The 27,900-nt window shown below is 38.3% G+C and overlaps 1 protein-coding gene across 5 annotated transcripts in view; it reads left to right on the top strand.

Moving 5' to 3' along the window:
* Window positions 1-27,900, top strand: part of Thrb (thyroid hormone receptor beta) — a 369,387-nt gene that overhangs the window by 86,988 nt on the left and 254,499 nt on the right. The window contains exon 1 of one of the 5 annotated variants that reach the window (XM_076842935.1): window positions 13,734-13,752. The exons of the other annotated variants lie outside the window; for them this stretch is intronic. The gene's annotated coding sequence lies outside the window, so the exon portion shown is untranslated. Of the gene's footprint in view, window positions 1-13,733; window positions 13,753-27,900 lie in introns of those variants that run through there. 5 annotated transcript variants of the gene reach the window in all.

Genomic DNA, 27,900 nt, shown 5'->3' with positions numbered 1-27,900 from the left:
TTCATTCCTAGATTAATATATATTTACATCATTTCTAAACTTTTTCTGTTGTGACTATTTCCTTATTTGAAGTCACTCTAGGTTATTCATTTTTCTTCCTCTGGTGTCAAGTTACCTTCAATGTGGCTTTGCCAATTTACCACCTGCTGAGATTCTAACCTGGTGCTCTCTCTCAGAAGGGAACATTTAGCAATGTGTGTCAGATACTTCAAAAGAAGGCATAATTTTTGACCCAGAAATTCCATTTCTAAAGAGCTGACCATTAAAGTCATTTGGCCATCAGGGATGAGCACAAAGGTGTTTTCGTACAGAATTGTTTTTTATTTTATTCTTTATAAAACTTAAAACCTGGAGAAGAGCTTCTAGGGGTTTAATGATAAGTGATTAATAAATGATAAATAAGATAAATTATGGTATTTTTAATAGACAGTCTGTTATCATTTTACATCCTAATTTTACTTAAATAGTACATGTTGTTATATAATATTTATCAAAGTGGGTGATAGGAATACAGGAAATTTTTATCTTCTTCAATGCAAATGTATATGTGTGTGTATTTTCTTTCAATATCTACTTTTGTTGCTGAGTAACATATTATTCCAAAAAAAAAAAAAAGAAGAAGAGGAAGAACAAAGGAGGTTTGGAGAATGTATTTTTAAACTTCATCCCAAACTGTCCAGTCAGGCCAAAAAAAGGAGAAGAGCAGTTCTCCAACGTGACAGTGTAATAAGAGTCATTTGAGAGCTTGACTGGGTGAGAAGGGATGAACAGTACCCTGAAATGCACAGATATCATACTAATTTAGATACTAATTTATGACACACTAATTTAGAAACAGTAGCTTATTCCATCTGACATGTCTGCATTGATGGAAAATAAGGAGTCTTTCAATTTTCAACATTCAGCAGGCGAAAGAGACAATAACTAGGGAAAGTTCTGGTAAAGCCCCCCCCCCCCCCTATGACAGCCTGGAGTGTGGACAGGAGCTCCCATAACCACATGCAGGAAGGGAAGAGGCTCTCTTGCCTGAAACCCTGACCCAGATTTGACTTCCTTCTTGACTTAACCTGTCTGAGAATTTGCTTGCTTCTCTTTAGCTTCGGCAGCCTGCCCTCAGCAGACCAGGTAACGCCTGCTCATGTGTGCTTCCTCTCCCAACCCTCCTTGCCCTCTTCTCCAGCAGCCAGATGACTTCTTGTGTTGGGCAGAGCTTCTCATATTTGAGCATCAGAATCTTAGGTGAGTCCCTAACCCCCCAGAACTCCTGATTCTGTAGGTCTGGCTTGGGTCCCAGGAATTGACACTGAAAATAAATTCCAAAATGATATTGAAGTTTCTGATCCATGGACCACACTGATGCAGAACAAATCAGCCTCCCTGGAGAGAGCCAGCCCACAAGAGGGGGCCAAGTCATAAAGTGTTATTCACTGGAATTCAGAAATTCAATAAGCACAGTAGAAGTTAAAACTGTGTTCTCATTAGGAGGCTAGACAAAAATTGGTTAAATAGGGCAACGCTGGGAGTAGCAGCATTTCTGGTAGCAGTGGTTAGAAGAATAACAATAATAAAATAGAATTAGTAAGAAGAGCAACATTAATAATGAAGCAACCAAATAAATAGCTAAAAGACCATTTTGCTTTCTATATTTTGACAAAACTCTTGAACATGGCCTTTCTAGTACAGAGACGAGATTTTGGATGCAAAAATGTCATGAAATCATGAGTTTCAGAAATGTCTCTTTAAATGGGTATGTTGCATTTTCAGTGAAAGCCAGGTCTTTAAAAACATACCAGACCTTATGATCCAGAAAAAGCTGTTTCTTTTCCTCCTGCAAGGCATTATTTATCTTTGGCTAATAGCTTGAGCCAAGCCATTTTTATAGCCCCGCATGTTATCAAAAGTGTTTTTATTGCTCAATCTAACTATTCCCTTTCTCAACCCATTGCATTAATCCTGCCTTTAGAGGCCAAGTGTAAACTGAAGTCTAGATAAAAGAGAAATTTTTTTAAGCCCGTTTGTGTTTTTCCTTTTTGTGTTAAATTATGAATACAGTAATTGGCGGTTAATGAGATGTAAGTGCTATAGCCTCAGACACTTTGGGTTATTCATGTCTCTGCACCATTTTCACCTGGCTCTCATTTTCCAAACACCAGACCTGTAATTATGCCAAAATTTATCTGAGCCAGAGAATATTTTGTTTTTCCTTATTGCTACCTACAGAGCATAAAGTTGTGAAAAATGTTGGACTTGCAAAACTAATTTTACCACACATCGCCCCCCTCCCCCTCAGTGAACATTGGGGGAGGGGGTCATATGTAGTAAAATTAAAGGTGTGTGAACCACAGATTTCAGAGTTTACAGAGACATCTAGAAAGCATCTGGGCTGGCCATCTAGCTTTAGTGTTCACCATATTTTGCATAGGGATTAGCTAAAGTTTACAGAAATGAAATATAAGTGGACCTAGGATTCAAACTGGAGATTCTCTAGCCCTACAGCTCATGGTGCCAAGCCTTGTTTGGACAGAGTTGTCACTGTCTTTGCCTGTGTGGTGTTTTATTCATTGCAGTGAGCTGTTGCCAGTCTACCTTGAAGTCTTTCCTCCTCTGCTTCAGTGTTTCATAAGCTTCTAAAGTTTCATTTATATTTAATGTGTACAGTACCTTTCAATGACTGTGTCCTTGCAGAAGATGTTTGATGTGATAAATTTGCACACATAGCTGAGTTAGAAAGATAGAAGCATTTGGTTTCATATAAAGCAAAGTCTAGGCATAATGTTTAGATTGAAAATGCCAGTCTTTGTTTTCACTCAAGTGTTAATCTTTCTAAAAATGTCCCTCAACTGAAGGACATCCAAAAGGCAGTAACTTATTAGAACCTTGGGTTCAGATTACAAATGTGTTTGGCTAGCTCAGTGTTGAAGTTCAAATTATCTTGGAATTATTTTAAATATTTGTGCAGGAACAGTGATTAGTTTACTAACGTGTTACCTCATAACCTTCCACTAATAACCACCTTGGCCAATGATCATTAACTCCTAGGGCTCAAATGAGCTCCCAGCAAAGGTGACTTGCTTCATGGTTTGAAGCTGTCATATGATGTCTTTACCCTGGGACTTGGAAATGTTGACTCAGGAAATGAATTTGAAAACTGATTTTTCGAGCTGCATTTTATTCTTGGAACAGAAGAGTTGAAAGGGAAGTTCTGATGAAGTAACTTCCTACTCCACCCCTCCCCCTTCTCTGGGTCGTTACTATTTCCTGACTGTTTAGATCTCAGCTGGAGACCAGCAGCGTGGTAGAATGGGGCAGAAATGATAGTGTCGGAGTCAGGAGACACAAGACTTCATTCTGGCTTGGTCATTCAACTCATGGTCTCAGACAAGTCATTTAGTTTTTCTGGTGTTGATTTCTATAAATGAGAAAGTGACACAAGATTATTCCTAGGCTGTTTTCCAGTAGGAAAAGTCTGTAGATGTGTGCATTCTGCCAAGAAAAGCTAAACTAGCTAGAAGACAAGCAATGGGTGTATAGGTTGCACATAGTTCTTTCCCATTTCTTACCTCTTGACAGGGCCAGGGTCATGGACTGTGACCTGGGCAGTCACACTGGGCCACAACCTCAGAAGGGTTTTGTGCTTTGTTTAAAGCTTTGCTGTCGCCATCTTGCAATTCTTAATAATGTCTCAGCAAAGGGCTTTGCAATTTCATTTTGCTCTGGTAGACAATCGATGTCACCAGTCCTGCCCTCTGGGTAATACATTTCTTTCCAGTGTATCTACCAGTTGATGAAAGGAGTCATAACCTCTAATTGGTCACTTCTGCCACCATTGTAGGTTTCAGGAAGACTGAGGAAAGCATAACATTGACAAAATTATATTTGCCAATTTTTGGATCATTTTTTTTTAATGATCCAAAATTTTGATTGCCTATGTTTTCCCTGTTTCATGCTTCCTTGCCCTCCCTCAACCCATCTAAAGGAAAAAAACAGTTAATTCCTGGTGTTTATCACTACATATTTTCAGTCTTCTTACTCAACATCATCCCCTCCATTGCTATGTAAGCTGTTATATTACAAAATAGAGGATACTTTTGAGCTTTGAATTATTACTTTATTGTACATTTTTATTTTTCTAGAGAAGCTACAAATAAATACAACATCTTCACCACTAGAGAGGAGTTTTTGACATTTTGAATCCGTGCATTATAACTACATAATAGTGGGATTCATTGTTACATATTCATAAATGCATATGATATAACAATTTAATTTGATCAGTATCCTTCCCCTGCATTTCTCCTTTCCCTCCCCTTCTTCCTCCTCCATCCCTCCACTCTTCTGGTCTCCTTTCTATTTTCAAGAGACCCCTGCCCCCACCTTTTTTTTTTTTCCTTTTCTGAGAATTCTTTGGTCTGGTGCTAGCAGTAGAGAAATTTCTCTGTGTAGTATAGGCTGGTCTCATCAGCAACTGGTTTGTTCAAACTAGATGTGTTCCACTTCCTCTCTGAAAACAGAATGGTCACCCCAGATAAGGAGGGGTCAATTCTGTGAAAAAGGGGACTTGTTAAAGGTGCTGAAATGTGCATTCTTGCAGGGGCCAGCCTGATTGTGAATGACACTAATAAAAATTACTGTAGCTATAAGGAATATAAGTTTTCTTGAATTACACAATGTTATGTGCTAAAGGATGAAAAAGCAGAAGAGACAGAGGGATGTTTCTATGTACCTGTTGATGGCTGATGGATTTTATGTTGTGGGTCTGGTTTCTGAAACTTGAAGCAGCCATATGGCCAAGTTATATAAGCACACAAGCACACCCGAGAGTGTAAATTGCTTGAATGGGCTACTCTGGGTGTCTATTTTGAAATAATCCTCAACCTCTTTTTTTGAAAACCTAGTACTGGGGTATTTATTTTTAAGTAATCCTCAACTTTTTCTTTTGAAAACCTAAGTGTTCATAATCTTCCAAAATGCTGTCTTTTTTTCCTTGATTCATGAAGTTTTATTCCCCTTGTTTAAAAATGGATTATGGCTGATTTTTAATGATATTTTTGATATTTTAATGATATTTAATGATATTTTGATATTTTAAAATATTTAACTGGTGAGCTTACTGAATTGAAGTGACCATCTCTATGTTGAGTTCTATTGCTGCTCTGGCTCCTGGCTTTTGGATTAGGAAGGAAATCATGGGAGGCAGTAAATAGTGGTGGAGTTTAAGATAGAAAATCAAAGTGAAAACTACTCAAATAATTAGGTAAATGCTTTAGTTCCATGCATTTTATTTTAGAATGCCTTTTGAATACTCTCCTACAAGGATTCCAAAGTAAAAGCCATAGAAATATAAACACACAGTTTACCTGTCAGAAAAGGAAAGCGGAGGTTCAAGTGCAGGGGTGAAGCAGGGTGTCCTCCAAAGACACTCAGTGCCTTCTCGTAAGTATTGGCTTCTCCTCTGATGTAACCCCAAAAGTCCAGATTAGCATCACAGTGAGAACTCCTGGCAAGGGTTTGACATGGCAGCTCACTTCACAGATGTCATCTAATGGGACACAAAGCAGAAACGCCCATGGAGAGAAGGGAGTGCTGTGACATTTTACCCCTCAATGAGGCTGAATGTTGGAGTCACCTAGGCAAAGAAGACACTGGTGTCTGGGTCCTACCCACACCACAGGGAGTCTGATGTCATTGGTCTAGGGTATGGGACAGGCACTGGGACTGTAGAAATTTCCAGATGATTTTAAGGGGCATCCATGATTGAGAACCAAAGTCTATAGTGAACCAATGTCCACAGTGATGTTTTAAAAATACACACACACATACTTTATGAAGATATTCTTCATATACCATACTGCTCCTTCATTTAAAGTATAAAGTGTGCAATTCAATGGTTTTTAGTATATTCACAGAGTTATACCACCACCACCACCATCATCTTAATCAAACTTGACATTTTCATCATCCCAAAAAGAAATCTACAGCAGTCATCACCAATTTCTTCCCCCACCATTTCAGTTGACCACTAATCTGTTTTGTATCTCTATAGATTTGCCTATTCTGGACATTTCTCATAAATGAAATCATATAATGTTTAGGCAGATTTGGGGATTGTTCTGCTTTAGGGCTATTGCAAATAATACTGCTACAAATATTTGGGTATGTATCTTTGTGTGGACAGATATTTTCATTTCTTTTGAGCATATACCTACACATGAAATTGCTGGGACATATGTTAACTTTACATTTAACTTTTAAGGAAGTGCCAGACTGTTTCCCAAAACAGCTGCACCATTTACATTCCCATCAGCAGTGTGTGAGGGTTCCAATTTCTCCACAACCTTGCCAATACTTGTTTTTATCTGTCTTTTTGATGATAGCCATCTTCGTGGGTGTAAAAAATGGTATCTCGTTATGGTTTCAATTTGCATATCACTCATGGTGAGATGTTGAACTTTTTTGTGTGCTTATGGTCCATTTGTATTCCATCTTTGAAGAAATGTCTACTTATTTCCTTTGCTCATTTCCAGTTGGGCTATCTGTCTTATCATAATTGAGTTGTAAGAGTTTTTTAGTAGCTCAGTGGTAGAGCACTTGCCTAGCATGTGCGAGGCACTGGGTTTGATCCTCAGCACTACATATAAATAGATAAAATAAAAGCCCATCAACAATTAGAAAAAATATTTTTTTAAAAAAGAGCTCTTTAAGTATTTGTATGAGTTCTTTATCTTATATGAGATATACAATTTGCAAAACATATTCTTCTGTGAGTTGTCTTTTCACTTTCTTAGAAGTCCCCACTGAAGCACAAAAGTTTTTAATTTTGATGAATCAAATTTATTCGTATTGTCTTCATTTTCTATACATTTGGTGTCATTTCTAAAAAGGCTTGGCATAACCCAAGGTTGTGAAAATTTTCTCCTCTACTTTCTTCTAACTGTTTTATAGTTTTTGCTCTTACATGTAGGTGTTCTCCTGAGTGGTATGAGAAAGGGTTCCGACTTCATTCTTTTGCATGTGGATATCTGAGAGTGAGTTTTTGCAATAGCTGCCTCACTTGTGGTTACTATCTTTCTGAAATTCAGCTACATGATGAATTTTATGGTCCTTGCAGATGGGACACCTATACCAATAATAAATTACTAGAGAGTTCCAGCTTATTTCTTCTCTCTTTAGGGAAGCACATAACACTGGCTGAAAATCTAAGCACATGTTTAGAAATACCAAAGAACTTACATACAGAGTCCCCTGTTTGGTAAGTTGAGGTTTTCCCCGCTGCCGGGAAAGGGTAGAAATTAGGTGAGGAGTGATAGCAATTACTAATGGCTTCCAGAAAAGTTGTGTTTCCTTTGTTGCACTAAACCACAAAAACATATTTAAACTACCATGTGAGATCTGTAAGTCAGGAAGTGCCTTGCTGAACGCTGTGGTCCTGTTTAATGATGTTTCATTGTTTTATGCTTTTACCTGTCTGAAAGACCTGTTCTAGCATTTTTGAATCCAGAATTACTTCTGGGAAGGTTTTGAATTGTCTTTTGTGAAACTGCTTTTGAACAGATAAAACCACTGCTTCAGGAGGAACTTGAGTAAAATATAGTCCATATTCATTCTGTGCTGCTGAGGGGGTGGACAGGTAGGATCAGGAACAAATTCCATCAGCAAGTTAGGAAATACCCATCAATCAGGCCACGGGCACAAGACCCCAAGTTTAGGAACAAATCAAATTCTTTTTCCCTCTTCAGCTCAAAAAAGTACAGATTTTCATGCTGGCAAATTTTTCTTTCATAGTGTCTGTGCTTTGGGAAGCCATATGGAAGCTTCTAGCACTTACCATAAATCCCCCAGACAAATACCCTTTTATCTCAAGAAGGCAGTAAGTAAAAAAGGCACTGAATCTCACATACCTAAGTCCAAATCTGGCTTTACTGCACATCCAAGGTGATTTTCAGTGAACTATTTAATTTCTTTGAGCCTCATCATCTTCTTCTGTCTTATGGAAATATAAAAATACCTATTGAAGATCATTGTTGTAGTAACCAACATAACAAATGTAAAAATCACAAGTTGGTAGTTCAGTGTATTCTAGCCCTCTCACTTTCTAAAACAGAGATGTGGTGAATGCTCAATTTCAAAGCACCTTTTTTCTAAAACTTGACTCTTAAGAATTAAAAGGGCCATTAGCAGAAATGGAAGTGGGATTTATGTTTGGACACATGGGATCTGCCTCCTATATCATTAAGTTCTTTTCGTAGTCTGAAAGCCTTGGTTCCTCGGCAGGCTGTAGGATCTCACTTCATGGGGTCTTCCTGCCACCCTAAGAAAACATGACTACCGTTCATGATCTCAGCCATCTATCAGCATTCCAGCAAAGTGCCCCGCTGCTCAAAACAGCAGGTATTTATTTTCTTTGGTCAGAATATGCAAAGATGAAATGTAGCTGCCTGCTTCTGGAACACTTTCTTGATCTATGTCATTCACCTAGGTTAATAAGTAGAATGTATTATAACCCACTGATGGCTCCCACGTGCTCTAGAACTCATTTGTGCAGATATCTACAGTCCACAAAGCTGAACTTAAGCCCCAACTTCCGTAAGATACTTTTGTGAGAGGTTAATTGTTCAACAGACATATATGTAACTATTACCAGGTGGGACCCTTTTCATGACAAGTGAGTAGTTCAGAGAAAGTTATTGTAAGTAGTCATGTCGAAATGGTGGTTATCTGTATAGTATGCATTCCCATGGAATTAAGTCCAGTTGTTTTTCTGCAAAAAAAAAAAAAAAAAAGGAACACAATAAATTATTTAATGATAATATTTCAAAAGTTGAGAGCAATAAATTAGAGACTGCAAGTGAGTAAGCACAAAAAGAAACCACATTGGTTCAATAAGAAATTTAGCATTTATATTTATTAGGCCACATTATCATATGTGTCCTTTTAAAATACTGTGTGGATATAAGTAGGGATAATAAAAAAATAAAATGAACTACTTATTCTCCATATCAAGAAAGGAGAATAGAGGTAAACATGAATTCTAAGCAGAATATGTTCCAAATCTATGAAAAACCTTCCTGGAATTTAGCCTGGTATAAATAAATCTAAACATAAAAGTACAAATGTTACTCATATAACTATAAATATGTAAAGACTAAAATATTTGATTTTTGAAATGCAGTCAGCTATAACTTAAGACATATTTAAATACATTCCCTGTTTCTGCTGAGTTCAGCACAGCCCTTGAGAAATGTAGAACTTTGCTTTATAACAGGAAAAAAGAAGCCATGGATACTGATTTGAGGATGATTTACAGTTGAATTTAATTTTACTTAAATAAAAGTCCATGGTGTTACTTTAGATTGAATCTAAAATTAATTCTCAGTTCAATGTAGGATTTTTTTATCTGGAAAAAAATAGCCAGGTTCACAATAAATTCAACAATAATAAAATATTAAATATTTTCCCCAGACTTGGAGGAAATAAAATGGAGTTTTCCCATTTAAACAAAACCTTATGTGTAGTTTTAAGAATCAAATGAAAAGATGCACTTAAAAGTGCTCTGGATATGGCAACATACTAAGCAGGATCCTCACCATGAAGGGGGGAGGCGGGAGCAAGGCTTTGAAGCCAGACTGCGTGTGTGCAAATTCCAACATGGCTGCTCCTGGGTGACTTATTTAACCTTCCTGGGTCCCAGTATCCACATCTCTAAAATAAGGGTCATGGTAATTCCCATTAATTCTATGAAGAGGAAGTTAGCACCTGTGAAATTCTCAGGACAATGCTTGGCACACAGAAGAGTGCTCAAATAATATCCATGATGATGATAATGATGATGCAAATGTATCTGGGGAAAATGAGAGCAGAAGAGAAAAGAAGTCTGGGTTTTGAAACTGGGAATTCAACCAGTTCACCCAATCAGCTTAAAAAGGAGCAAATAGATTAGAAACAAATGAAGTTTGGAATTAGAATGGAAAGGGACACCTAGTTCATAAATATGTTCTAAATTGAGACAATTGTCTTTCTTGGTACTGGCACCAATATTATTAATAGGACTTAATATAAGTTTAAAAATAAAATATTTCGAGCAATCATTGCATACATATTATGGAAACGTGAAGCTGCTAGTTTAAAAACCAATTTTAACAAGGAATCACCCCTCCAGATTCATCAACGAGTATTAGAGGTATTTTATAAAGTGACTTTTTGTGGGAAGACAAGCATTTCTGTTGCCCCAAATATGAAATTATAGCATTACTCAGGAATGGTAGTCAAAAGAGCTTGACTCCAAAAAGAAACAGACATCTGTCCACAAGATCTTTCCCAAAGCTGAGCTATACTTATCACTTTATGCATTTGACTCTACCACCATTTTGTGAAACATTGACTAAATATTCCATATGGAGAAGCCAACACCCCTCATCCTTTTCATTTTCTGCCATTAAGCATTTTCCTGGGCAGCCCCACTGACCTCCACAGACCCTTCCCAGGATTCAGCAGCTTTCTCCATTGATCTGCCCACCTACCCCTCTGCTTCCTCTGTCCAGTGGGACAAGACCCCTGAACACTGTTTAAGACACACCTTCCCTCTTTGCTGCCACAAATGCAGCCTGAGCACAATAGCCCCCCCAAAAGATTCATCTTTGCTTTGCTACCAGCTGAGGGAAATTGTCTGCTAGGCTGTCTCAGATCTGCCAAAATCATCCCAACAGTATTTGGCAAAAGCCCAGGTTGTGCATTCTTCATGCTAAAAATGGAAAATTGGGGCCAATATTCTTGCTATAATTTTCTTAATTCCAACAGTTTAAAAATAAAATATATATATGCATATGTATACATATTCAGGGCAAGGACTAGGCAGCAGCTGGGCATCGGGCTGAGAAGATGGTTACAAACAGAACAGCTGTGTTGGTCGTAAGCCCGAACCAGCTGCATAACCCTTGATTTCTTTGAACCCTGGGCCTGAGGATTCAGAACCACCAAACAAAACTACCAAGCATTGACCTATCCGATTTCTTGTGAGATGTACAGAGTTGGTCGTTCAGCAGTTTTCAAAAGGAAAGTATTACAGAAATGCTTATAATAATAAAAGGCTAATTATAGCATTTTCCCAGGTTCCAGGACTTCTGTAATGAGGATGGCACATGCAAGATCTAACATGTCTATCAAAGTGCTGGCAGGATGTCTACAAAAGTAAATACTCTATTATATACGGTGATATCTCATATGCTGATCTGCACAAATTGTCTAGCTGGACAGCTGCCGTAGTTCAAGATAAGAAAAGCAGGCATCGGAGTTTCTGAAGCCATTTATGTGCAGGTAGATACACATGTTTTAGCAGGAGAGTAGGGACTTGGGGTCTCACATCTCTTGACAGCCTCGTGGTGTCTTATCATTATAAAGTGCCTAGCATTCTGCACAGACATAGTAGCTGAACAATGAACCTTTGGCTTTTCCCCCTTTCTCTAAGTGTAGTCATTGGGAGATGGCTTTTGGGAAGGGACATGGGGTGAGTACCAAGAGCACAGAATAAGCAAAATCAGTGGACTTGCTCTGCAAATGTAGCCTATGGACAATGTCTCTGGTTCCTCCTTCCTACCAGATTGTCATCTCTACTTCATACCTATGCAGAAAGAGCTCCAAAAATACCTGTTGATTCTACTGCATCCCATAGGGACACTTACACCATTGCCAGACTGCAGTTGCCTTCAGTATGAGTGGCTGAGCAGATCCCTACTTGTTGAGTATTGCTTATTGCTGAAGCTATTTTTATAAGCACTGCCAAAAGCCTTTAATCCTCTCTCAGTCAAGTGTATCTTTGGGGGTTGTTTTTGTTGTTACCACTAACTTTTTGGCAGGGTTTGGGGCAGGTAAGGAAAAGGGAATTGCAATAGGAAGCAGTGTGGAGAAAGATGCTTGGAAAAACCTTTTCCCCTGAATTACATTTTGCATTCCATTAGCGAACAACGGATTGAAAACAAAGCACATATCTGGCTGAGAACCTGAAAGGCAAGTTTCAGCATGAGTGAATTTTTAACAGCCTCAAAGAGGGGGTTAAAATGAAATTCTGACAACCTTAACTACATTTCTTTCTTAAAGAATTGCTATAATAATAAAAGGTGAAATGTCAGCAGTCATATATTATTCTATCTAACAATACTTTATAATTTTTTTCTCTGTGGGAGCACTTGCCCTTTTATCGTCTCAGCTTTGCATTTTGACTGACTGCCCAAGGACAGCAATTACTTAAGCCATTTACCTGCACATGGGCAACAAAACCAAGACCTGCTCTGCATTGCTGAGTTCTCCAGAGATTTGCTCCTGGGGACTTCCCAAAAGTAAATGAGTCCTGTAACATGGCTATTGATTGCCTCTGGTTTTTAAACCACTCCAACAGGCTGTGTTCATCCACAAACCTTGAAAACACGCTGCCAGTGCCCTCTTCTAGAAAGGAGGGTTCAGTTTATTACTGTATATCAGGAAAACATCTTTCCACATCCAAAAAGTCACCCAGAGTCTCCTTTAGAATATTCTAAAGGAGTAGACCTTACTCTTGGTTATCAAAAGTGGTGATGGGCTCTTCTGCTTAAATTTTGTAAACTTAGCAAGCATGTTTGAACAACTGCTGGACTCACCAACCTAAGGCATCTTTGGGGAGAGCTATCAGGAGATGATAATGAAGTGCCAGCCCATATTTTTGTGGGAAAGCCAGATAAGAGGTGTTTAGCTAAGGGGAGTGGTAGGTAGGCTGATCAAGGAAGTAGCACGTCTTCAGGTTGGAAACCAGAATTCAGGAATCAGTCGGGACTCATCAACCCAAATGGCCCTCAGGGCTGGGCAGGTAAAGAAATGAATGTGGGAGACTGGCAGGGGCTGTAGACTGTAGCACAGAAAGTGTGAGAACCACTTAAGTGGAATATAGTCCCTTAACACTAGCATTCAAGGTGCAAGTACTGGCCCTTTGTTGCCAGAGCTTCACCTTTTTTACCATATATATATATAAAATGTTGACAGCTAATTCACAATTTTTACTCCTGCAAGGTCCACACAAAACAATTACTTGGCCCATGGGCTAACTCTGGGTTATGGTGTGTGCTGTCCAAATTCCATCCCATTTTCATTACTAGCTATCTAGGTTATGTTCTCTCCAAAGCAGATGAAGACAGAGTTTGGCCAGCAGGAGGCTGACCAGGAAGCATTCTTGAAATCAGCATGTGTAATAGGGATGGGAAGGAGATTCGGATAGAGAGACAGGAGCTGGGCTTCGAGGAGACTCAGTGGAGGTCTCTGCCAGCCTTCCAGGAGTAGAGATTGGGGTGCTTTCAGATTTGCTCCAAAGTGAGTGAGGGGACTGGGCCTTTATACCCTGCATGAACCAATGTGGGTTGCCTAAGGAAGGGGAATGAGCTTGGGTGAGAGGAATGTCCATGTGGATTCCCAGGAGCTGGGAATCAGTCCTTTCTTCTTGAAGGGGAATCTGGGTGGCACATGTACTGCTGCTAACCCTGAACACGAAGATGAGGTCACAATCATCTTTGGACTAGTCTGATGTCCTACCTTACAGAGAGACAATCTCACATTAATTGTTTTTCACAGTCTCATCCAATCCCTGGAACTGACACTCCTTCCCTACTTCTTCTGGTATCCTCCCACAGAAGTTACTGGATTGGAACTTTGGAATCCCTTGAGGAACCCTTAACCCCTTGATCTAATCTCAGAACTGTACCTGGTGTGGTCTCTGCATCCACATTTGGGGCATTTGTAAGTACCGAGTTTCATCCCAAGTGTGTGGAGATGGAATGAAATGACATTGGGTGATGAAGAGTATCCCTGTGGATCAGTTTTGGCAACATGTGCTTTTTGATAGCCTCCTTCACACCAGGCATCAAACTGCCACTTTGAACAAAACATGATCCCTATGTGCAAGAAGCTTGGTGTTCATTGGTAACACAGATAGACCAGCAGACAATCTCAGTGTGGTTGGTGTTCTCTCAGGGATGGTCACAAGTGTTGGAAGGATTAAAAATCTTTAGTTAGAAACAATTATAACAAACTTGTGAACAGTGATTCACCAAAGCAATGCTGATTGGGCCAGAGAGTGTGAGATGATAAAAGGTATTAAGGAAAGAGTAGACTCTCCAAGATTTAGGGAATGTTAGTGTACACAAGTGGGGAAGTAAGGAATCTAACATGCAGTCCTGGTCATAGACCTAAGTGAACATAGATTTGGAAAACAAGAATGCACGGTGGTGTCACTGAGGGGTATAATGCAAAGCACTGGGTCGGTGCTTCTCATGAGTAAGATGTGGTTTTGTGATAACAGCTGTTTATGGGATATTTTTTCTCCTGTGAAGTGAGACAGTTATTAGTAACTATCACACGTTAGATAATGATAAATAATATCAGGAGGGGCTGGGGCTGTAGCTCAGTGATAGAGCACTTGCCCGGCATGTGTGAGGCACTGGGTTTGATCCTCAGCACCACATAAAAAAAATAAATTAATAAACAAAGACTTTGTGTGTCCAATACAACTAAAAAAATATTTTAAAACTAAAAAATAATATCAGGAGAGTCATGACAGAGTTGTATAGAGATAGAAGGGGAACGAGGCAATAATTGCAGTTGGTGGGGCAGGAAAATCTTCTTGAAGTAGGCAATGATGTCACCGGTGGTAGTGATATCTAATGTGAATGCTGGATGAGTACCAAGGTTTCTGGAAAGGGCTTTCTGTGCTGTAACTTGTTTAGTCCTCCTCTCAGCCCCGCCATATAAACACTACATATAAACACTATCACTGTCGTCTTCATATCAATGTGAGGAAGCTGAGGCTCTCGGGGAGGCTAAGAAATTTGCCTGAGACTTGCTGGCCACAGAGCAGTGGCCCTTAGATTTGAACTCAGATTGTCTGAAGCCAAAATCTAATGTCTTATCACAAAATTATGCTTTTTTTTCCACTTGAAATTGATTTTGAAATTTACCCAGAAGAAGAGAACATTCAAGCTTGAAGGAAGTCAGTTTTTGAGGTGATATTTTGAGGTTGGGGTGCATGTTGGACGTACGGCAAAAGCAAAAGCATGGTTTGGAGGTTAAATTTGGAAAAATTAGACTGCAGTCTCCTGGTAGATGGTGGCCTTCAATACCAAGCTAGAGAGTTGGAGTCTTATTCCATGTGAAATGAGATACCATGGAAGGTTGTAAGCAAGGAAGTGGTGAGATGGGCACTTTGATGCAGTAACTCTGCCTGTGAGGGGTAGACCCAGCAATAAGACAGGTAGGCGAAGAGAAGGAGCCTCCGGAATATTGTCTAAGAACTGTGTAAGCAGGACAAGGACAGGACAAGTAGGAAGAACAAAAGGAAGTGATTTGTTGGAGGTGGAAAAAATGTATTTGGTCATTGCTTTGGCCCAAGTCTTGAGTTCGTGATACTGAAGATGTTGGATGAAGATAAAGCTGGGTGTGGGGAGAAGGAGGTCTCAGTTTCAGACTGAAAACAGAGGTTTGGGCCTCCAGGGAGAGGCTATGAATTCCCCAATGTTGCTAAGGAGACCTGGCAACCCAGGAACTGGGGAACCTGGAACTTGGGAGTGTGGAAGTCACCTAAGGCTGATGAGAATGAAAGCATACATTAAATAGAGCGTAAGGGAAGATGTTTAGTATGCATCCTATCATTTGCTATGAAAATGAGCTGCAAATATGGCCACAAATGGTAAAAAAAAAAAAAAAAAAAGATACGTGAACTTTCAGATTAGGGTGAGAATTGATATTTAGGATTGGGTAAAATGTTTCAGGAGAAAGGCAACGTTAATGCTTGATGATTGATATGGCAGTTTTCTAGAAGGTTCATAGGCCCCTGCCATTTAGAAATGCAGCCCTGCCTTCCCACTGATGGTAGTGAGCTCAGATAGTTTGGATCATCTCAATTATTTGTTGGCTACGTTGTGTATGCATTGTTTTTTCTATTAAACCGCCATCAGATGCTATTTAGTTCTGGCTTGTTTAGAGCAAGTATGAATATTACTTTTGTTCTAATGTCCACATAATTGCAAGATCCATGTTTACAATGTGTAGTCCAAAATCTAGAAGATGTCAAGGCAGATTATGCTTCATGAAAATGGAGGAGGGAATTCCCCAGTGTTTAAACAACACAGCCAGCTCCTCTAGCACACACAAATGTCGTGTGTGTGTGTGTGTGTGTGTGTGTGTGTGTGTGTGTTCTCCCAAGTAGCAAACTGGTAGCCAGTTTTCTTTTTAAGATCATTAATAAAAATGGAGCATTTTAAATTACATTTTCATTATCCTGCAGTTATTAATGGGTCCCATCTTTAGGACATCTGCAAAACATCATTTGTAATAGAATTCTTATTAGACCATAAGACTTTTGTTAGACCTTGGAAATGACAATCAGCTTGTGCTCTTTTTCTTATTAAAAAGTCCTCCCAATGCAATCCCCTAACCCTCCAGCAAACAATTGTGCTTTTACTTAAATTTTGTTTTGATCAAGGTATTACATTCATGTAGAGTACACATCATAAATGTCTGGGTCAATGAGTTTTTACTTATGTATATAACTATGTAGTGAGTAGCTGGAGCAAATTTAGAACATTTCCAGAACCTACAAAGTTCCCTCCCTCCTGCCTCTTTACTGTCTGTATTTCTTCTGAAAGGTAACCCTGATTCTGGCTGCTATGACATTGGTCAGGGACACATGGGTTTTAAGTGCAATGCTTCCATATCAATAAATTCCGAATGTATTTACTGGAGTGTGCTAAAGTACAAGGAAGTATTCTTGGCCACTTTCCAGAGGTCACTTGTAAAAGAGGATCTCTTTCTAGTCGAGTAACTAATCCTTGGACTTTTCAATGAGAAGTTCACACTCTAATTATACTAAGGGTGAATTATACCGAAGGTGGATGATTTTATGTATTTCTCTCCTCTAAAGGAGGTCATAGACTTTCACAAAATCAAATCCCTACTCAATTTCTTCCTCTCTGCACCACCCCCCAAGTGTTCTAATGGCTATTATGTGAATGAGATTTCTTTGCTACATATATGAATGATACCTTAAAATATTTCATGGGCTTATCTCCAACTCAAAAAGTCCTTAGAGTTGTAAGAGCGTCCACCACATATGAATGCAGAATTTGGGGCTGGGCTATAGCTCAATGGGAAAGCATTTGCCTAACATTCGCAAAGCCCTGGGTCCAATCTCCAGTTCCAAAGAAGCCAAAAAAGAAAAATAAAGAAAATTAAAGGATTTTAAAAAATGCAGAATTTGATAAGCAGCTAGACATTATTCTCCTCTACACAGTAGTTCAGGAAATCTGAAAACAACACACAAAGGTCTTGTTCACCTTCTAATCTGTAAGGCTCCATTAGAGAGCACTTTGTGGTTCTATTTTAAGTCCAGACTTGCCCAGTTTAGGAACCAAAATTAGAGACTCATGTGTTCAACTAAATCCAATGAAGGAAAGGATGTTTGGTGGCCACATATAAAGGTGGCAAGATTTGGGGTGATCTGTATTGCTGAGATAATTCTTCAGAATAAAAGGTTTTCCAAGAGGGTGTCATCAATAGGTTAAGTAGAAACAGAGACCAAGAAAGACCTCTTAAGTTATTAATGTCAAGAACTCTTCCCTAATTGTTGGGAATTTGCCTTCTTAAATCTAGTAGGAGCTGGTAGTTTCATCAGGGGAAGGTAATCTAAGGTGAATCAGGTTAAAGAGGTTCCTTTGTTCATTAATCAAAATCAAGTGAATCTGTTTCCTACACATTGTTCCCTTCTATGAAAAGACTATGACAATGTGACTGAATTTCCTGGGGGAATTTTCTGTCACCTTTAATGAGAAAAAAGATGCGTCTTTGTGTGAATATACAAATATGCAGAAAGCTTGTGAGAAGCTCTGTTTACTCTGTGTTTGAAATAGAACTGAATTGAGTTGGCAAGAAAAGAGATTGTGTTACTATGAGGTCTTTCAGAAAATGATTAGAGTCCTGGGGATAGGATATTAAGGTATTATTAATTAATTTATAGACGGAAGAAATTTTTCACATATATAGCTTGTCATCAACAATAACTTTTTTTATTATGAGTTATTTTAATTATTCAATGCACTAAGTAAATATTGCAATTAAATATAAATATTTAAAATAAAAAAAAAAACAAGTCTTCATTCACCCCTGGTTCTTTGCATCAGCCCCAACCCCCATATATTAACTATGGCTGATAGTATCTTTCAGATGTTTTAAATGGGAATGTAGGTGAAGGATGAATGGATGGATGGATGGATGGATGGATGGGCAAATAGGTAGACAGGTAAATAGAGATATATAAATTGTTTGACTCCTGATCCAGATGTTTTGTTGAGTATTCAATGGTAAGCAAAAACAAGTATATTGCCAATATTCCTAGAGTTTGTCATTTAGTAGAGACACATAGATACTCATTACACATAAATGAATAATTATAAACTAAATGCAAAAAAAAAAGCATTTGTGAGTTTCTATAAAGAAGGGAGGATTATACTGAAATCTGAAGGAGAACTGGAAACCAGGTAGACTGGAGGAGAATGTTCCAAACATCTGTGAGAGATGTGCAAAGGACTAGTGTCAGGAGAACTATAGCTCATTCAAGGAACTAAAGGTGCCCAGAACTAAAGGTGCCTAGGGTGTAGACTGAGCAGAGGTGGAATCCAGTTAGGAAGCTATTGCAGAAGTACAAGAGGAAAATGAAGACATGTTAGGCCAGTATTGGTTGAATAAAAATGGATGCATTTCACAGACTTTTGAAAAGTAAATCCCACATGATTATGCATTGGATATAAATTATAAAGAATAAAAAGCAGTTATTTTGTTTGTTTCTTTTTTCTTAATATGCAGGGAATTCTCCTAAAGTCTTTATTTTGATCTTGTATTTTCTCTTAATAGTATGTTTTCAATTTTCCCTGCTCCCCATTTCAATAATTTCTTTTAATTAGATTATTGTGTTTTGTGTTACAAATGTGCTATAATTATTTTAACCAGTACATCATTGTTAGACATACAGTGTTTGCTTGTTTGTGTATGTGTTTTTAATCAGGAGTGAGTTATATTATTTCAAACAAAAATTATACTGTCCGTTTGCATTTGAAGATTTGGACAAACATATCTATGTAGTAAATCCCCATCATTGTAATTGATGCAGAGATATTACATAGATATTATGGGCTAAAGATCAATACTCTTACCATTAAATAAATATTGTTCACATGGCCTCCCAAAAGGTTGCAGCAATTTACACCATCACTAATGATTTTTAAGATTGCTTGGTTCCCTTTTTCATCAATAATTTCAGCATAGTGATTAATATTTGCTAATCTGGTGCTAAATCTTTGTTATTTGCCTCTCTTTAAAATGAGTTTGTGTGTGTGTGTGTATGTGTGTTTTTATTGGGCATTTGTAGTTATTTCCAATATGACCAACTTGTTCACAATCTTCATCCACTTGTCTAATGATCTCTCTCCTTATTTGTAAATTATTTTTGTTTATTAAGGATATTAGTCTTTTGACTAGCAAAAGGAGAAAAACAATTATCTCCATATATGTCCTAGGCACCAAAAAGTCACTTAATAAAATACCTCGACCTTGGGACTTTTTCTAATTTTTTTATTAGTTCTCCGGAAGTGGTGTTTTGTTTTTTATTTTGTTTCCTATGCTACTTTCTGTTTATCTCATGTCTGGCTGTAGTTTTGCATCAAACTCATTTTTTTCCATATCTTTAAAGATAACAAATCTTTTTTTCTCTAGGATTTTTTTTCTTCTGTTTCTTGAGGTTTTTTTTTTTTTCTTATAATTTCTAGACTATATTTTGTTATCAGTTTTTGCTTGGTACTTTTCTCTCTCTCTCTCCTATCTTTTATGTTTTTTTAATTTTTAAATTTTTGGACAATTGCTTTGCCATTTTTTGTCTTTCTCCTATTAATATGGAAGATACTAACTGGACCATCTGTTCCCCCAAATACTGTATCCAGGAATCTTCCTTGATTGTCACCCCATCTTCTCTGAGACCTATTTACCTTCTCTTAGAAATGAAGTTCAAGGCCTGGGTATTACTTGATTTTTCTTTTGCTTGAAAGTAGAGAGAAGGACTCAGTTGGGGCTATGGATGGTCATACTTGGTGAGTTTGGGTTCTGCTCTTTGTTCTGCGGATTTATTCAGCATTTCATATTGAGGTCTATTTCTTAAAGACAGGGTCATGTTCCAGGTAGATCAGTGGGAAGCCTTGGGCTCAGATTATTCTGGGGTTTGAAGAGAGTTTGGGAACCTATGCTTTTGATAAAGCCAGTTGGTCCTGTGCCCATACCTCCCCAGCAGAGGCCTTGTATCCCAAGGAGTCATTTTCACCTCCATGAGTCCAGGTAGCAGTGATGGGTCAGAACTTCTACACTAAAAGGTCATTCTGTGAAATGATGACCTTTGTTGGTAAATGGAAGGAACTGGAGACGATCATGCTAAGTGAAATAAGCCAGAGTTAGAAAGTCAAAAGTCAATTTTTTTTTTCTCATAGACGGAAACTAGTCCAAAATAAGGAGGTAAAGAAAAGAAAAAAAGGCGGGAGAATTTTATCAAAATAGAAGAAAGATCAATGGAGTAGAGGAAGAGGATATAGCGGGAGGGAGAAGGAACAGGATGAGGGAAGAACAGTGGAATGAATGTGACCTAACCTTCCCATGTACATATATGAATACTCCACAGTGAATCTCACCATTATGTATATCCACAAGACACTATTTAAAAAAACTATAAATAAATAGCAGAAGAATCAGTGGAGTAGAGGAAAGAGAATGGGGAGAGATGAGGGGAGGGAAAAGGGAAGTCCTAGGGACTGCATTAGAGCAAATTATACCCCATGCTTTTATAATTATTAGTCATAATGTTATGTGTACCTAAAAAGAACTGATAAAAATGATTTTTTTAAAGTTTATTCTGTAAAAATATTCAGAGCCTAGGCTGCCTACTGAGGCCCCAGGATGCTGCCCTCTGAATTTTTGGGCATTTGGAGATTTCCCCCAAAACTTCCTCTGCTCTCCTGAAAGGGCTTTCTTCTCCTAAACCACTTTAGAGATCAAGAGAAATGACTTTCGGATCTCCACATTGTTACATTTCTCTCTCTCTCTCCCTGACCACCATCTTTCAAACATTGCTTTACTAGATTAGATCTCTTTTTATGTTTTAACGTTGTTGTATTTTTTTTTATTGACTTTATCAAATTTGCAGGAAGGAAATGTTGGCTGTGTGACCTTTGGCTATGGTTTTTAGTCTTTTTGGATCCAATGTTCTTATCTCAAAAATGGGGAAAAAATTGCTTACCTTTTCTGTTATTTAGAATCAAATTAGGTAATGTCTTGAAAGTGCCTTGGAAACTGTGCAGTTCTTTCTAGGTATAGATTATTCTTACTGCTTTATGTCTAGATGGAATACAGAAATAAAAAAGCAAAGAATAAGATGATGTCTTCCAAGCACTAAAATGGTAGCATGCATGTCCTAGGAAGTATGGTTAAATATTTAGGGCTGGTGTGTGAAGTGAAATGAGCTTGAGAGGAATAGAAATCTATGATGAAGGGGAGTAGGTAGTGTACAGAGAAATGGTGGATGGAGTATCCTGGTCTGTTCAGCCAACACTGTCAAAGTTCCACTGAAATAGCAAGGGCATGCCAAAGAGAAGCACAGGGAAAACTTAAAGTAGGACACAATATCCTTGTTTTATTTTTATGTGGTGCTGAGGATCGAACCCAGGGCCTTGAACATGCTAGGCAAGCGCTCTATCGCTGAGCCACAACCACAGACCCAACTTAAATAGAGAGAAGTCACATTATAGAGACCCAACTAAGGTATCTGGAAATGATCCTAAATACATTATGAAGCCTGGATTTGATTTTTATTAAGATCCTAACAGGAAGCTTGTAAGTTCTGTTTAGGAATGTGGCAGCAGTGTACAGGAAAAATAAAGATGGGGGAAGGTGACGAGGGGGCTCTGTAACATACACACATCTGGTGTGTTCAGGATATTCAGGTTTAAACCTGTTGTCCCAGAATAATTATTAATAGTAGCCCTTTCCCTCTACATGCTGCTCATAGCAAAATGATGGGCTAGTCATAGAAGGCCATAAGAACATCAAGCAGGATCAAGCAGTCAGTGGATACATAGAGGAAGGGACCAATGCCAGCCTATCAAAAAGGCAGATCTGATAGAATCTGATGCAATAAGGTAGGTGGGAGGAGAAGAGAGGGGAGATAAGAGGTAGATCCAAACCCTTCTGCCAGAGAAACTTGTATCATAGTGATGACAAGTGATATTTAAAGACGGGTTACTGGAAATAAACCGGTTTAAGAAGAGCAAGAATCTGTTTGCTGTGGACTGTTGGGTTTCAGTAGTCAGCCAGATGCAAGCTGATTTGTCACTGATAGTGTTGTATGAGGAAGCTCAGGAGTTTTACACTACATTTATAAAACATTCATTGACTCTGCTCAGCTCTCCTTGCTGAGTCGCCCCTCTGAACTGTGGAGACTTGTCACAGAATCTTCATGCTCAATAGGGATGACCTTTCCATTCATAGAAGGCAGAAAGTGGCCCAGACCATATGGATAATAAACAGACACCCAAGTTCAGCCCACCATACCTCAAAACCCTTCCCACTTCAAGGATGCTGAGCCGGGTGTTTCTCTTTGCTTTTGATACCACCTGTTCCATCAGGGCTCTATTTGTGTTATGGGATTTTAGAAATTTTTGTTTTCTTCTTTATGATTAAATCTCCCCCTCAATTTGCATCAAATCTTCTTCTTTATTAAGAAGAGAAAAAAGAGAATAAAGTTGATTTCCCTTAGCATAATATTCTCCAGCTCCATCCATTGACCAGCAAATACCATAATTTCTATTAATGAGTTTTTTGAGCTTCAAATCCTCAATTCTTGCATTTCCTAGGTGTCATTCCTCACTTTTCTTTCTATCCTTACTCAACTGTTTCCCTTCTTCAGAGGGAAGGCCCAAGGACACCCAATCTGGAAGGCAATTGGGTCAGAAAATAAATACCCAGAGCAGCTATAGGTCACTTGGTTTTGTCTTCATCGATATTTCTGTCACTCACTTTCAAAAGCTGGCCTTTCCATGCTCACAAGGCTAAAAGGTGGATTGCATAGTCTCTTTTCAAATACAGTAGAAGTTTCCTACTAAACATAGATTTTCATGAAAACAAATCAGGAACTACCTTGAGACCTAAAGCAAATGCTTTTCCAAAATGGCACTTCTTTTGTGATCCTTACAAAAGCAGAAGTGGCAAGCCAATATAATTTCACTACATGTATCCAAATATTTGCACCATATTTGCTCCTTTTTATCTATAATGTCAGTCCTAAATCATCATGGGTAATTTTACATATTTGAGCATGGAAAGAGTGTGATTTGTTCAAAGTCTTTAAGAGATAGGTAGGCCTAGAGAAAGCAATAATCCACTTGCCCGATTCAGTTTCTGCCTCAATCACAGTGAGTCTCTTTGGAGCCCCTGTTATTGAATGATTGATTTGGTTTCATTCAACCTTGCAAACAAGAAGAGAAAATATAATTGGTCAAAGAAGCAAATTAGAACGTTGAGAAGTTATACGAGCTTTTCTCTAGGCTTTGTTACCGAGCTTCTATATCTTTCATCTTACTCCCTTTCTTTGTTGGCTTGAATAAGTCACTTGTGTAAATTAGCTTTAACCTATTATCTAGCTGACTTCAGAAAGTTCCTTATTTCATAGACTCACAGAACTTAGACTCATAGAGTCTTGGAAGGCGTCCCTTCTCAGTATATGGGGGTACATGCAGAGATAAGTTCCAGGTTTTTTAAGAAGGAGACAGGGCTATCAATTTTCAAAAGTCAATTCTGTCACCAGAAGTTACATTTGATTATGGTGCTACATACATGCTACCCTGAATATCTGGAGCCTCAACAAAAGTGTGATTGCTTCATAATCTGAGACTAGAACACTTCTGAAACTCACCACACTAGGTTTGTCAACTCCTCTGACATGGCTAAATCCAAGGGCACAATGATGCCATCCCAGCCACATGGATACTTCCCTACAGCCACATGGATACTTCCCTACCTCTTGAAGAAACTCACTTCATACAGCTCACTTGATACCATTAGCACCCCCACCACCACATCATGCTAACTTGAATAACAACATTCTTATGAGACAAATGGTGAAGAGAACCAACATTGTGCAAATGGGTCATGTGGTCATCCATCCCTGTGTCCAAGAAGTATTGCATTCTGTTTCCCCAGGTCATTTGGCCACTAATGAGAAAGGAGGGGCCTGGCTGAACCACATGGAATGTATTTCCTACAGAAAAAAAGCTTATTTGGTTATAAATTTGTGTTTTCAGAAGTATAAGACAGACAGGTTGGACAGGCAGGAACAATAACTATCCACTTCAAGGGTCAGCCAGACCACATGTATAGTAATTTTTTATTTTATGATGGGCATTGTGAGTGTGACAACATTAAAACATTGGATGTCATTTCTTCCTTTAATGAGTGAGGAGTTTTGTTCTGGTAGGCATTTAATTTTTCTGACAGATCAATTGGAATGAGTCAAACCATGGTTTTGGGCTTTGTTAGGACAAAATGAGGGTGGTTCTTACTCTAGGACTAGAGTAGTGCTTCTAAGTCATTCCTTTATGGAGTCTCAACTGAATCAAGAGAGTGTTCAGCAAGCCCCCTTGTCTCTGGATGATTGGAACTCCAATATCTCTTGATATTTTGTGGCCTTCAAAAATTTTCTGATCACAGGATAACTGTTGGGATAGGTTGAGTATGCTTTGTTTATTTTGGGGCCAAAGGCTCAAGGGAACCGTTATGCTTGTTTCTGGGGTTCATTCTCTGTGCGTCTTCTTCTCCAGTATCCTGTCCCATAAACTCCTGTTCTTTCTGCTGTTTCTAAGTCCATCCATTGAGCTGCTCTCTATTTGGACTCTGGAAGTGAGTAATAATTTGAAAACTGTCCCAAGGCAGAAAGCCAAAGTAAATATGATGCTCTTCTCCTGTGTTTTCTTCCCTCAAAGACCACAGCCATGTACTCTGTTGTCTGGTACCTGCCATTGTTGCTTCAAATATTTTTTGCCTGTTTTACAGGTTTTTGGGGTTTTTTTTGGTCCATTTTCCTCATTACAGACACAATCAAAACCTTTTTTGTAATATTGCCACGGAAGCACAAATCAATTTAATCATTCACCAAGCTTGACCCTATCTACAAAGCTACTTCATGTTTACAGAAAGTTTTCTAAAATGCAGAGGTCAAGTTTAGGCCTCTTGAAATGAAGGATGGCTGCTGGTCACTTAATCTGGAGTGCATCAACTAATCATTTTTTTTTCTCATCTGTCTGCATTTCTGTAAGTTGTCTCCTTATTTTTTCTTACATGAGGACACGGTCATCTTCTGAAATGATTTTATACAAACAGGACCTAACATCAGAAGACCTAAGTTCAAATCCCAGTGGACCACTACATCCCTGGGCTTAAGTTTGCCTGTCTGGAAAGTGGGATAAAAATAACAACTTTTCCAAGTCATGATAAATGTTGAGAACATTTTCCAGACTTTTGTTATTTTCCATCATTAGTGGCATAGAAGAGTAGGAAAATTTAGGTTTAGGTGACATTTAAGCATGTTCTCAGAGATTATTTTTTTCTTTCTTTCTGTATGCTAAGTAAATATTAATCAAATGCTTGAATATGAAGTATTTCATTATGCAAAGCGGCAAAATCCAAAATTGTTATTTAAAAGAAAAATAGTGTATGCCACTATTAAAATATAGCTACTAGCACTTGGCTTTCTTTAGAGAAACTTGCATTTCTTTTCTTTAAAAGAAAAAAAAAATCCTTCCGTCATGAAATCTGAGCCTTTATTTTAAAAAATAATGATAATACAGAGGGGGGGAAATGTGTGTGAAAGAATTGATGTATTTGAGTTTTGTATCTCTAGTGTTTAACCATTTTATAGTCCAGGCTTTAAACTTGTTGAGAACAATAGACTAACTATTTTAAGCACATTCGCTTTGCTAAAGATTAACTTTATGTGTGCCTGGCAAGGATGGTGAAATTTAAGCTTTTAGGGTAATGGGAATATTTTTCACCTCTGCCTAGGTTCTGGATTTTTTACTAGTACATCACGACTATCCTCAGTAAATTACATTCATTTGCAACTAACATAATTCAAGGATTTTCTCTAAGTGCAAAAAGCCTTACAAGAAAGAGAAACAAGGCATCCTTGAAAAGATAAACCTTTCTTTATTTTTCATTCCTGTTTATGTTCATTTCATATCATCAAAATCTAGAGGATTATATAAAACATTTAAGAATCTTTATCCTAAGAGATTAGTATTCTAACATTGATTCTACAAGTGCTTTGGTTGCTTGAAATGTTTACAAATTATTGAACTGCTTTTTAAATAATAGTATCAGTCTGAAAGACTTTATGTTCTAACAAGAAATTATATCACATTTTGGTAGTCTTAAGAAAGCAGTATAAACACACACATAAATATTTGAATACATATATATTACAAATGAAATTTATCAAATTGTGTTATGTACATGTATGAATATGTCACAATGGATCCCACTATTATGTATAAATATAATGCACCAATAAAATTAAAAAGCCTAATGGGAACAAACATATATGTACAGTATTTTCTCCCGATTTACTTTTCCATTTTAGCTTCAGGATGAATATTTGTTTTAAAAATATATGCTTGCATGTAGGTTTATCTTTACCTATAAATTTGGTGTTGGCTCTGAAAATATTTAAGTCTTTAGTGTTTGTTCTGAGCAGCCCCAAAGTTAGTACAGCACAGCCGTAAGTTAAATCTACATCACTGGATTCAGGGCATTCCCTGTGTCTCTGAAATAATCGAATTACATTAGCTACCTAAGAAGGCACTTTTCTCCAGTTCTTCTGTTTTACATTTGCAGCACATTATACTTATTTGTAAGTCTGAAAACCTGGTGTTTGCTTATTGATATTCCCAACTGCTCTGTCTGTTTTCAGACAGGGCTTGCCCGAGGTCTGCGTGGCCTGTCATAGTGTCACCCCACCAAGTGTGGGAAAGTGGTTACCTTGGTGCCCTTGTTCAAGCAGCTGGAGACGTGGCTGGCCTCCAAGGTGCCAACTGAGAACCTGGAGTGTCTGGGCTGTTTGAGAGGTCATATGATTGAAAACTCACCAGGAAGGTCACACCATACAAGGCAGTGAAATAACTACTTGCTTTAAGAAAGGATCAGACAGAGTTAAAAGACTTGTGTGGACTTCAGTTTACACACACCTTCTTTACTCTCAGTGTGTTTGCACATACATTATCTCTCCAGATCGTGGGAAAAGAGAAGTCAGAGGCTCCCTTTTGTTTATGAGAGCCAATATTTCACAGCAAGGAGCTTTGTTTGAAAATTACCAATCTGGACCTTGGTCGTTTTTTTTGTTGTTGTTGTTGTTTTAAGTCATACAACACTTTCTTCAAAAAACTCTTAATCTGACACCCAAAATATACAAAAGATGGATGCAGAGGTGTTTTAATTCACATTCACGGGAGTGGGAGGGTTCCATAGTCTTGTCCCCCTGAGACCAGTCTCCCCTTTGGTTACTGAGTGCCCTTGGCCCTTGAGGCTCTGTAAGACATAGTGTGAAAACCATAACATAAACAGACCTTGCAGGGGGTCTGCAGGCCTATGCATTGACACATCTGATATCCCATATTGCTGTCGATGGCTGTCCTGAACCCTCTGCTGTGGTTTTTCATGGCAATGGACAAAGCATCCAGGTGCAGTAGTGAATCACTCCAGTCATGTCTCTGACTCTGATGTACTATGAAACTTTGAGCATACTGTTTAATTTCC

This window comes from Callospermophilus lateralis, chromosome 1 (assembly GCF_048772815.1).
Source record: "Callospermophilus lateralis isolate mCalLat2 chromosome 1, mCalLat2.hap1, whole genome shotgun sequence".
In the NCBI taxonomy this organism is placed as follows: Eukaryota; Metazoa; Chordata; class Mammalia; order Rodentia; family Sciuridae; genus Callospermophilus; species Callospermophilus lateralis.
This window is presented reverse-complemented; position numbering and strand designations above follow the sequence as displayed.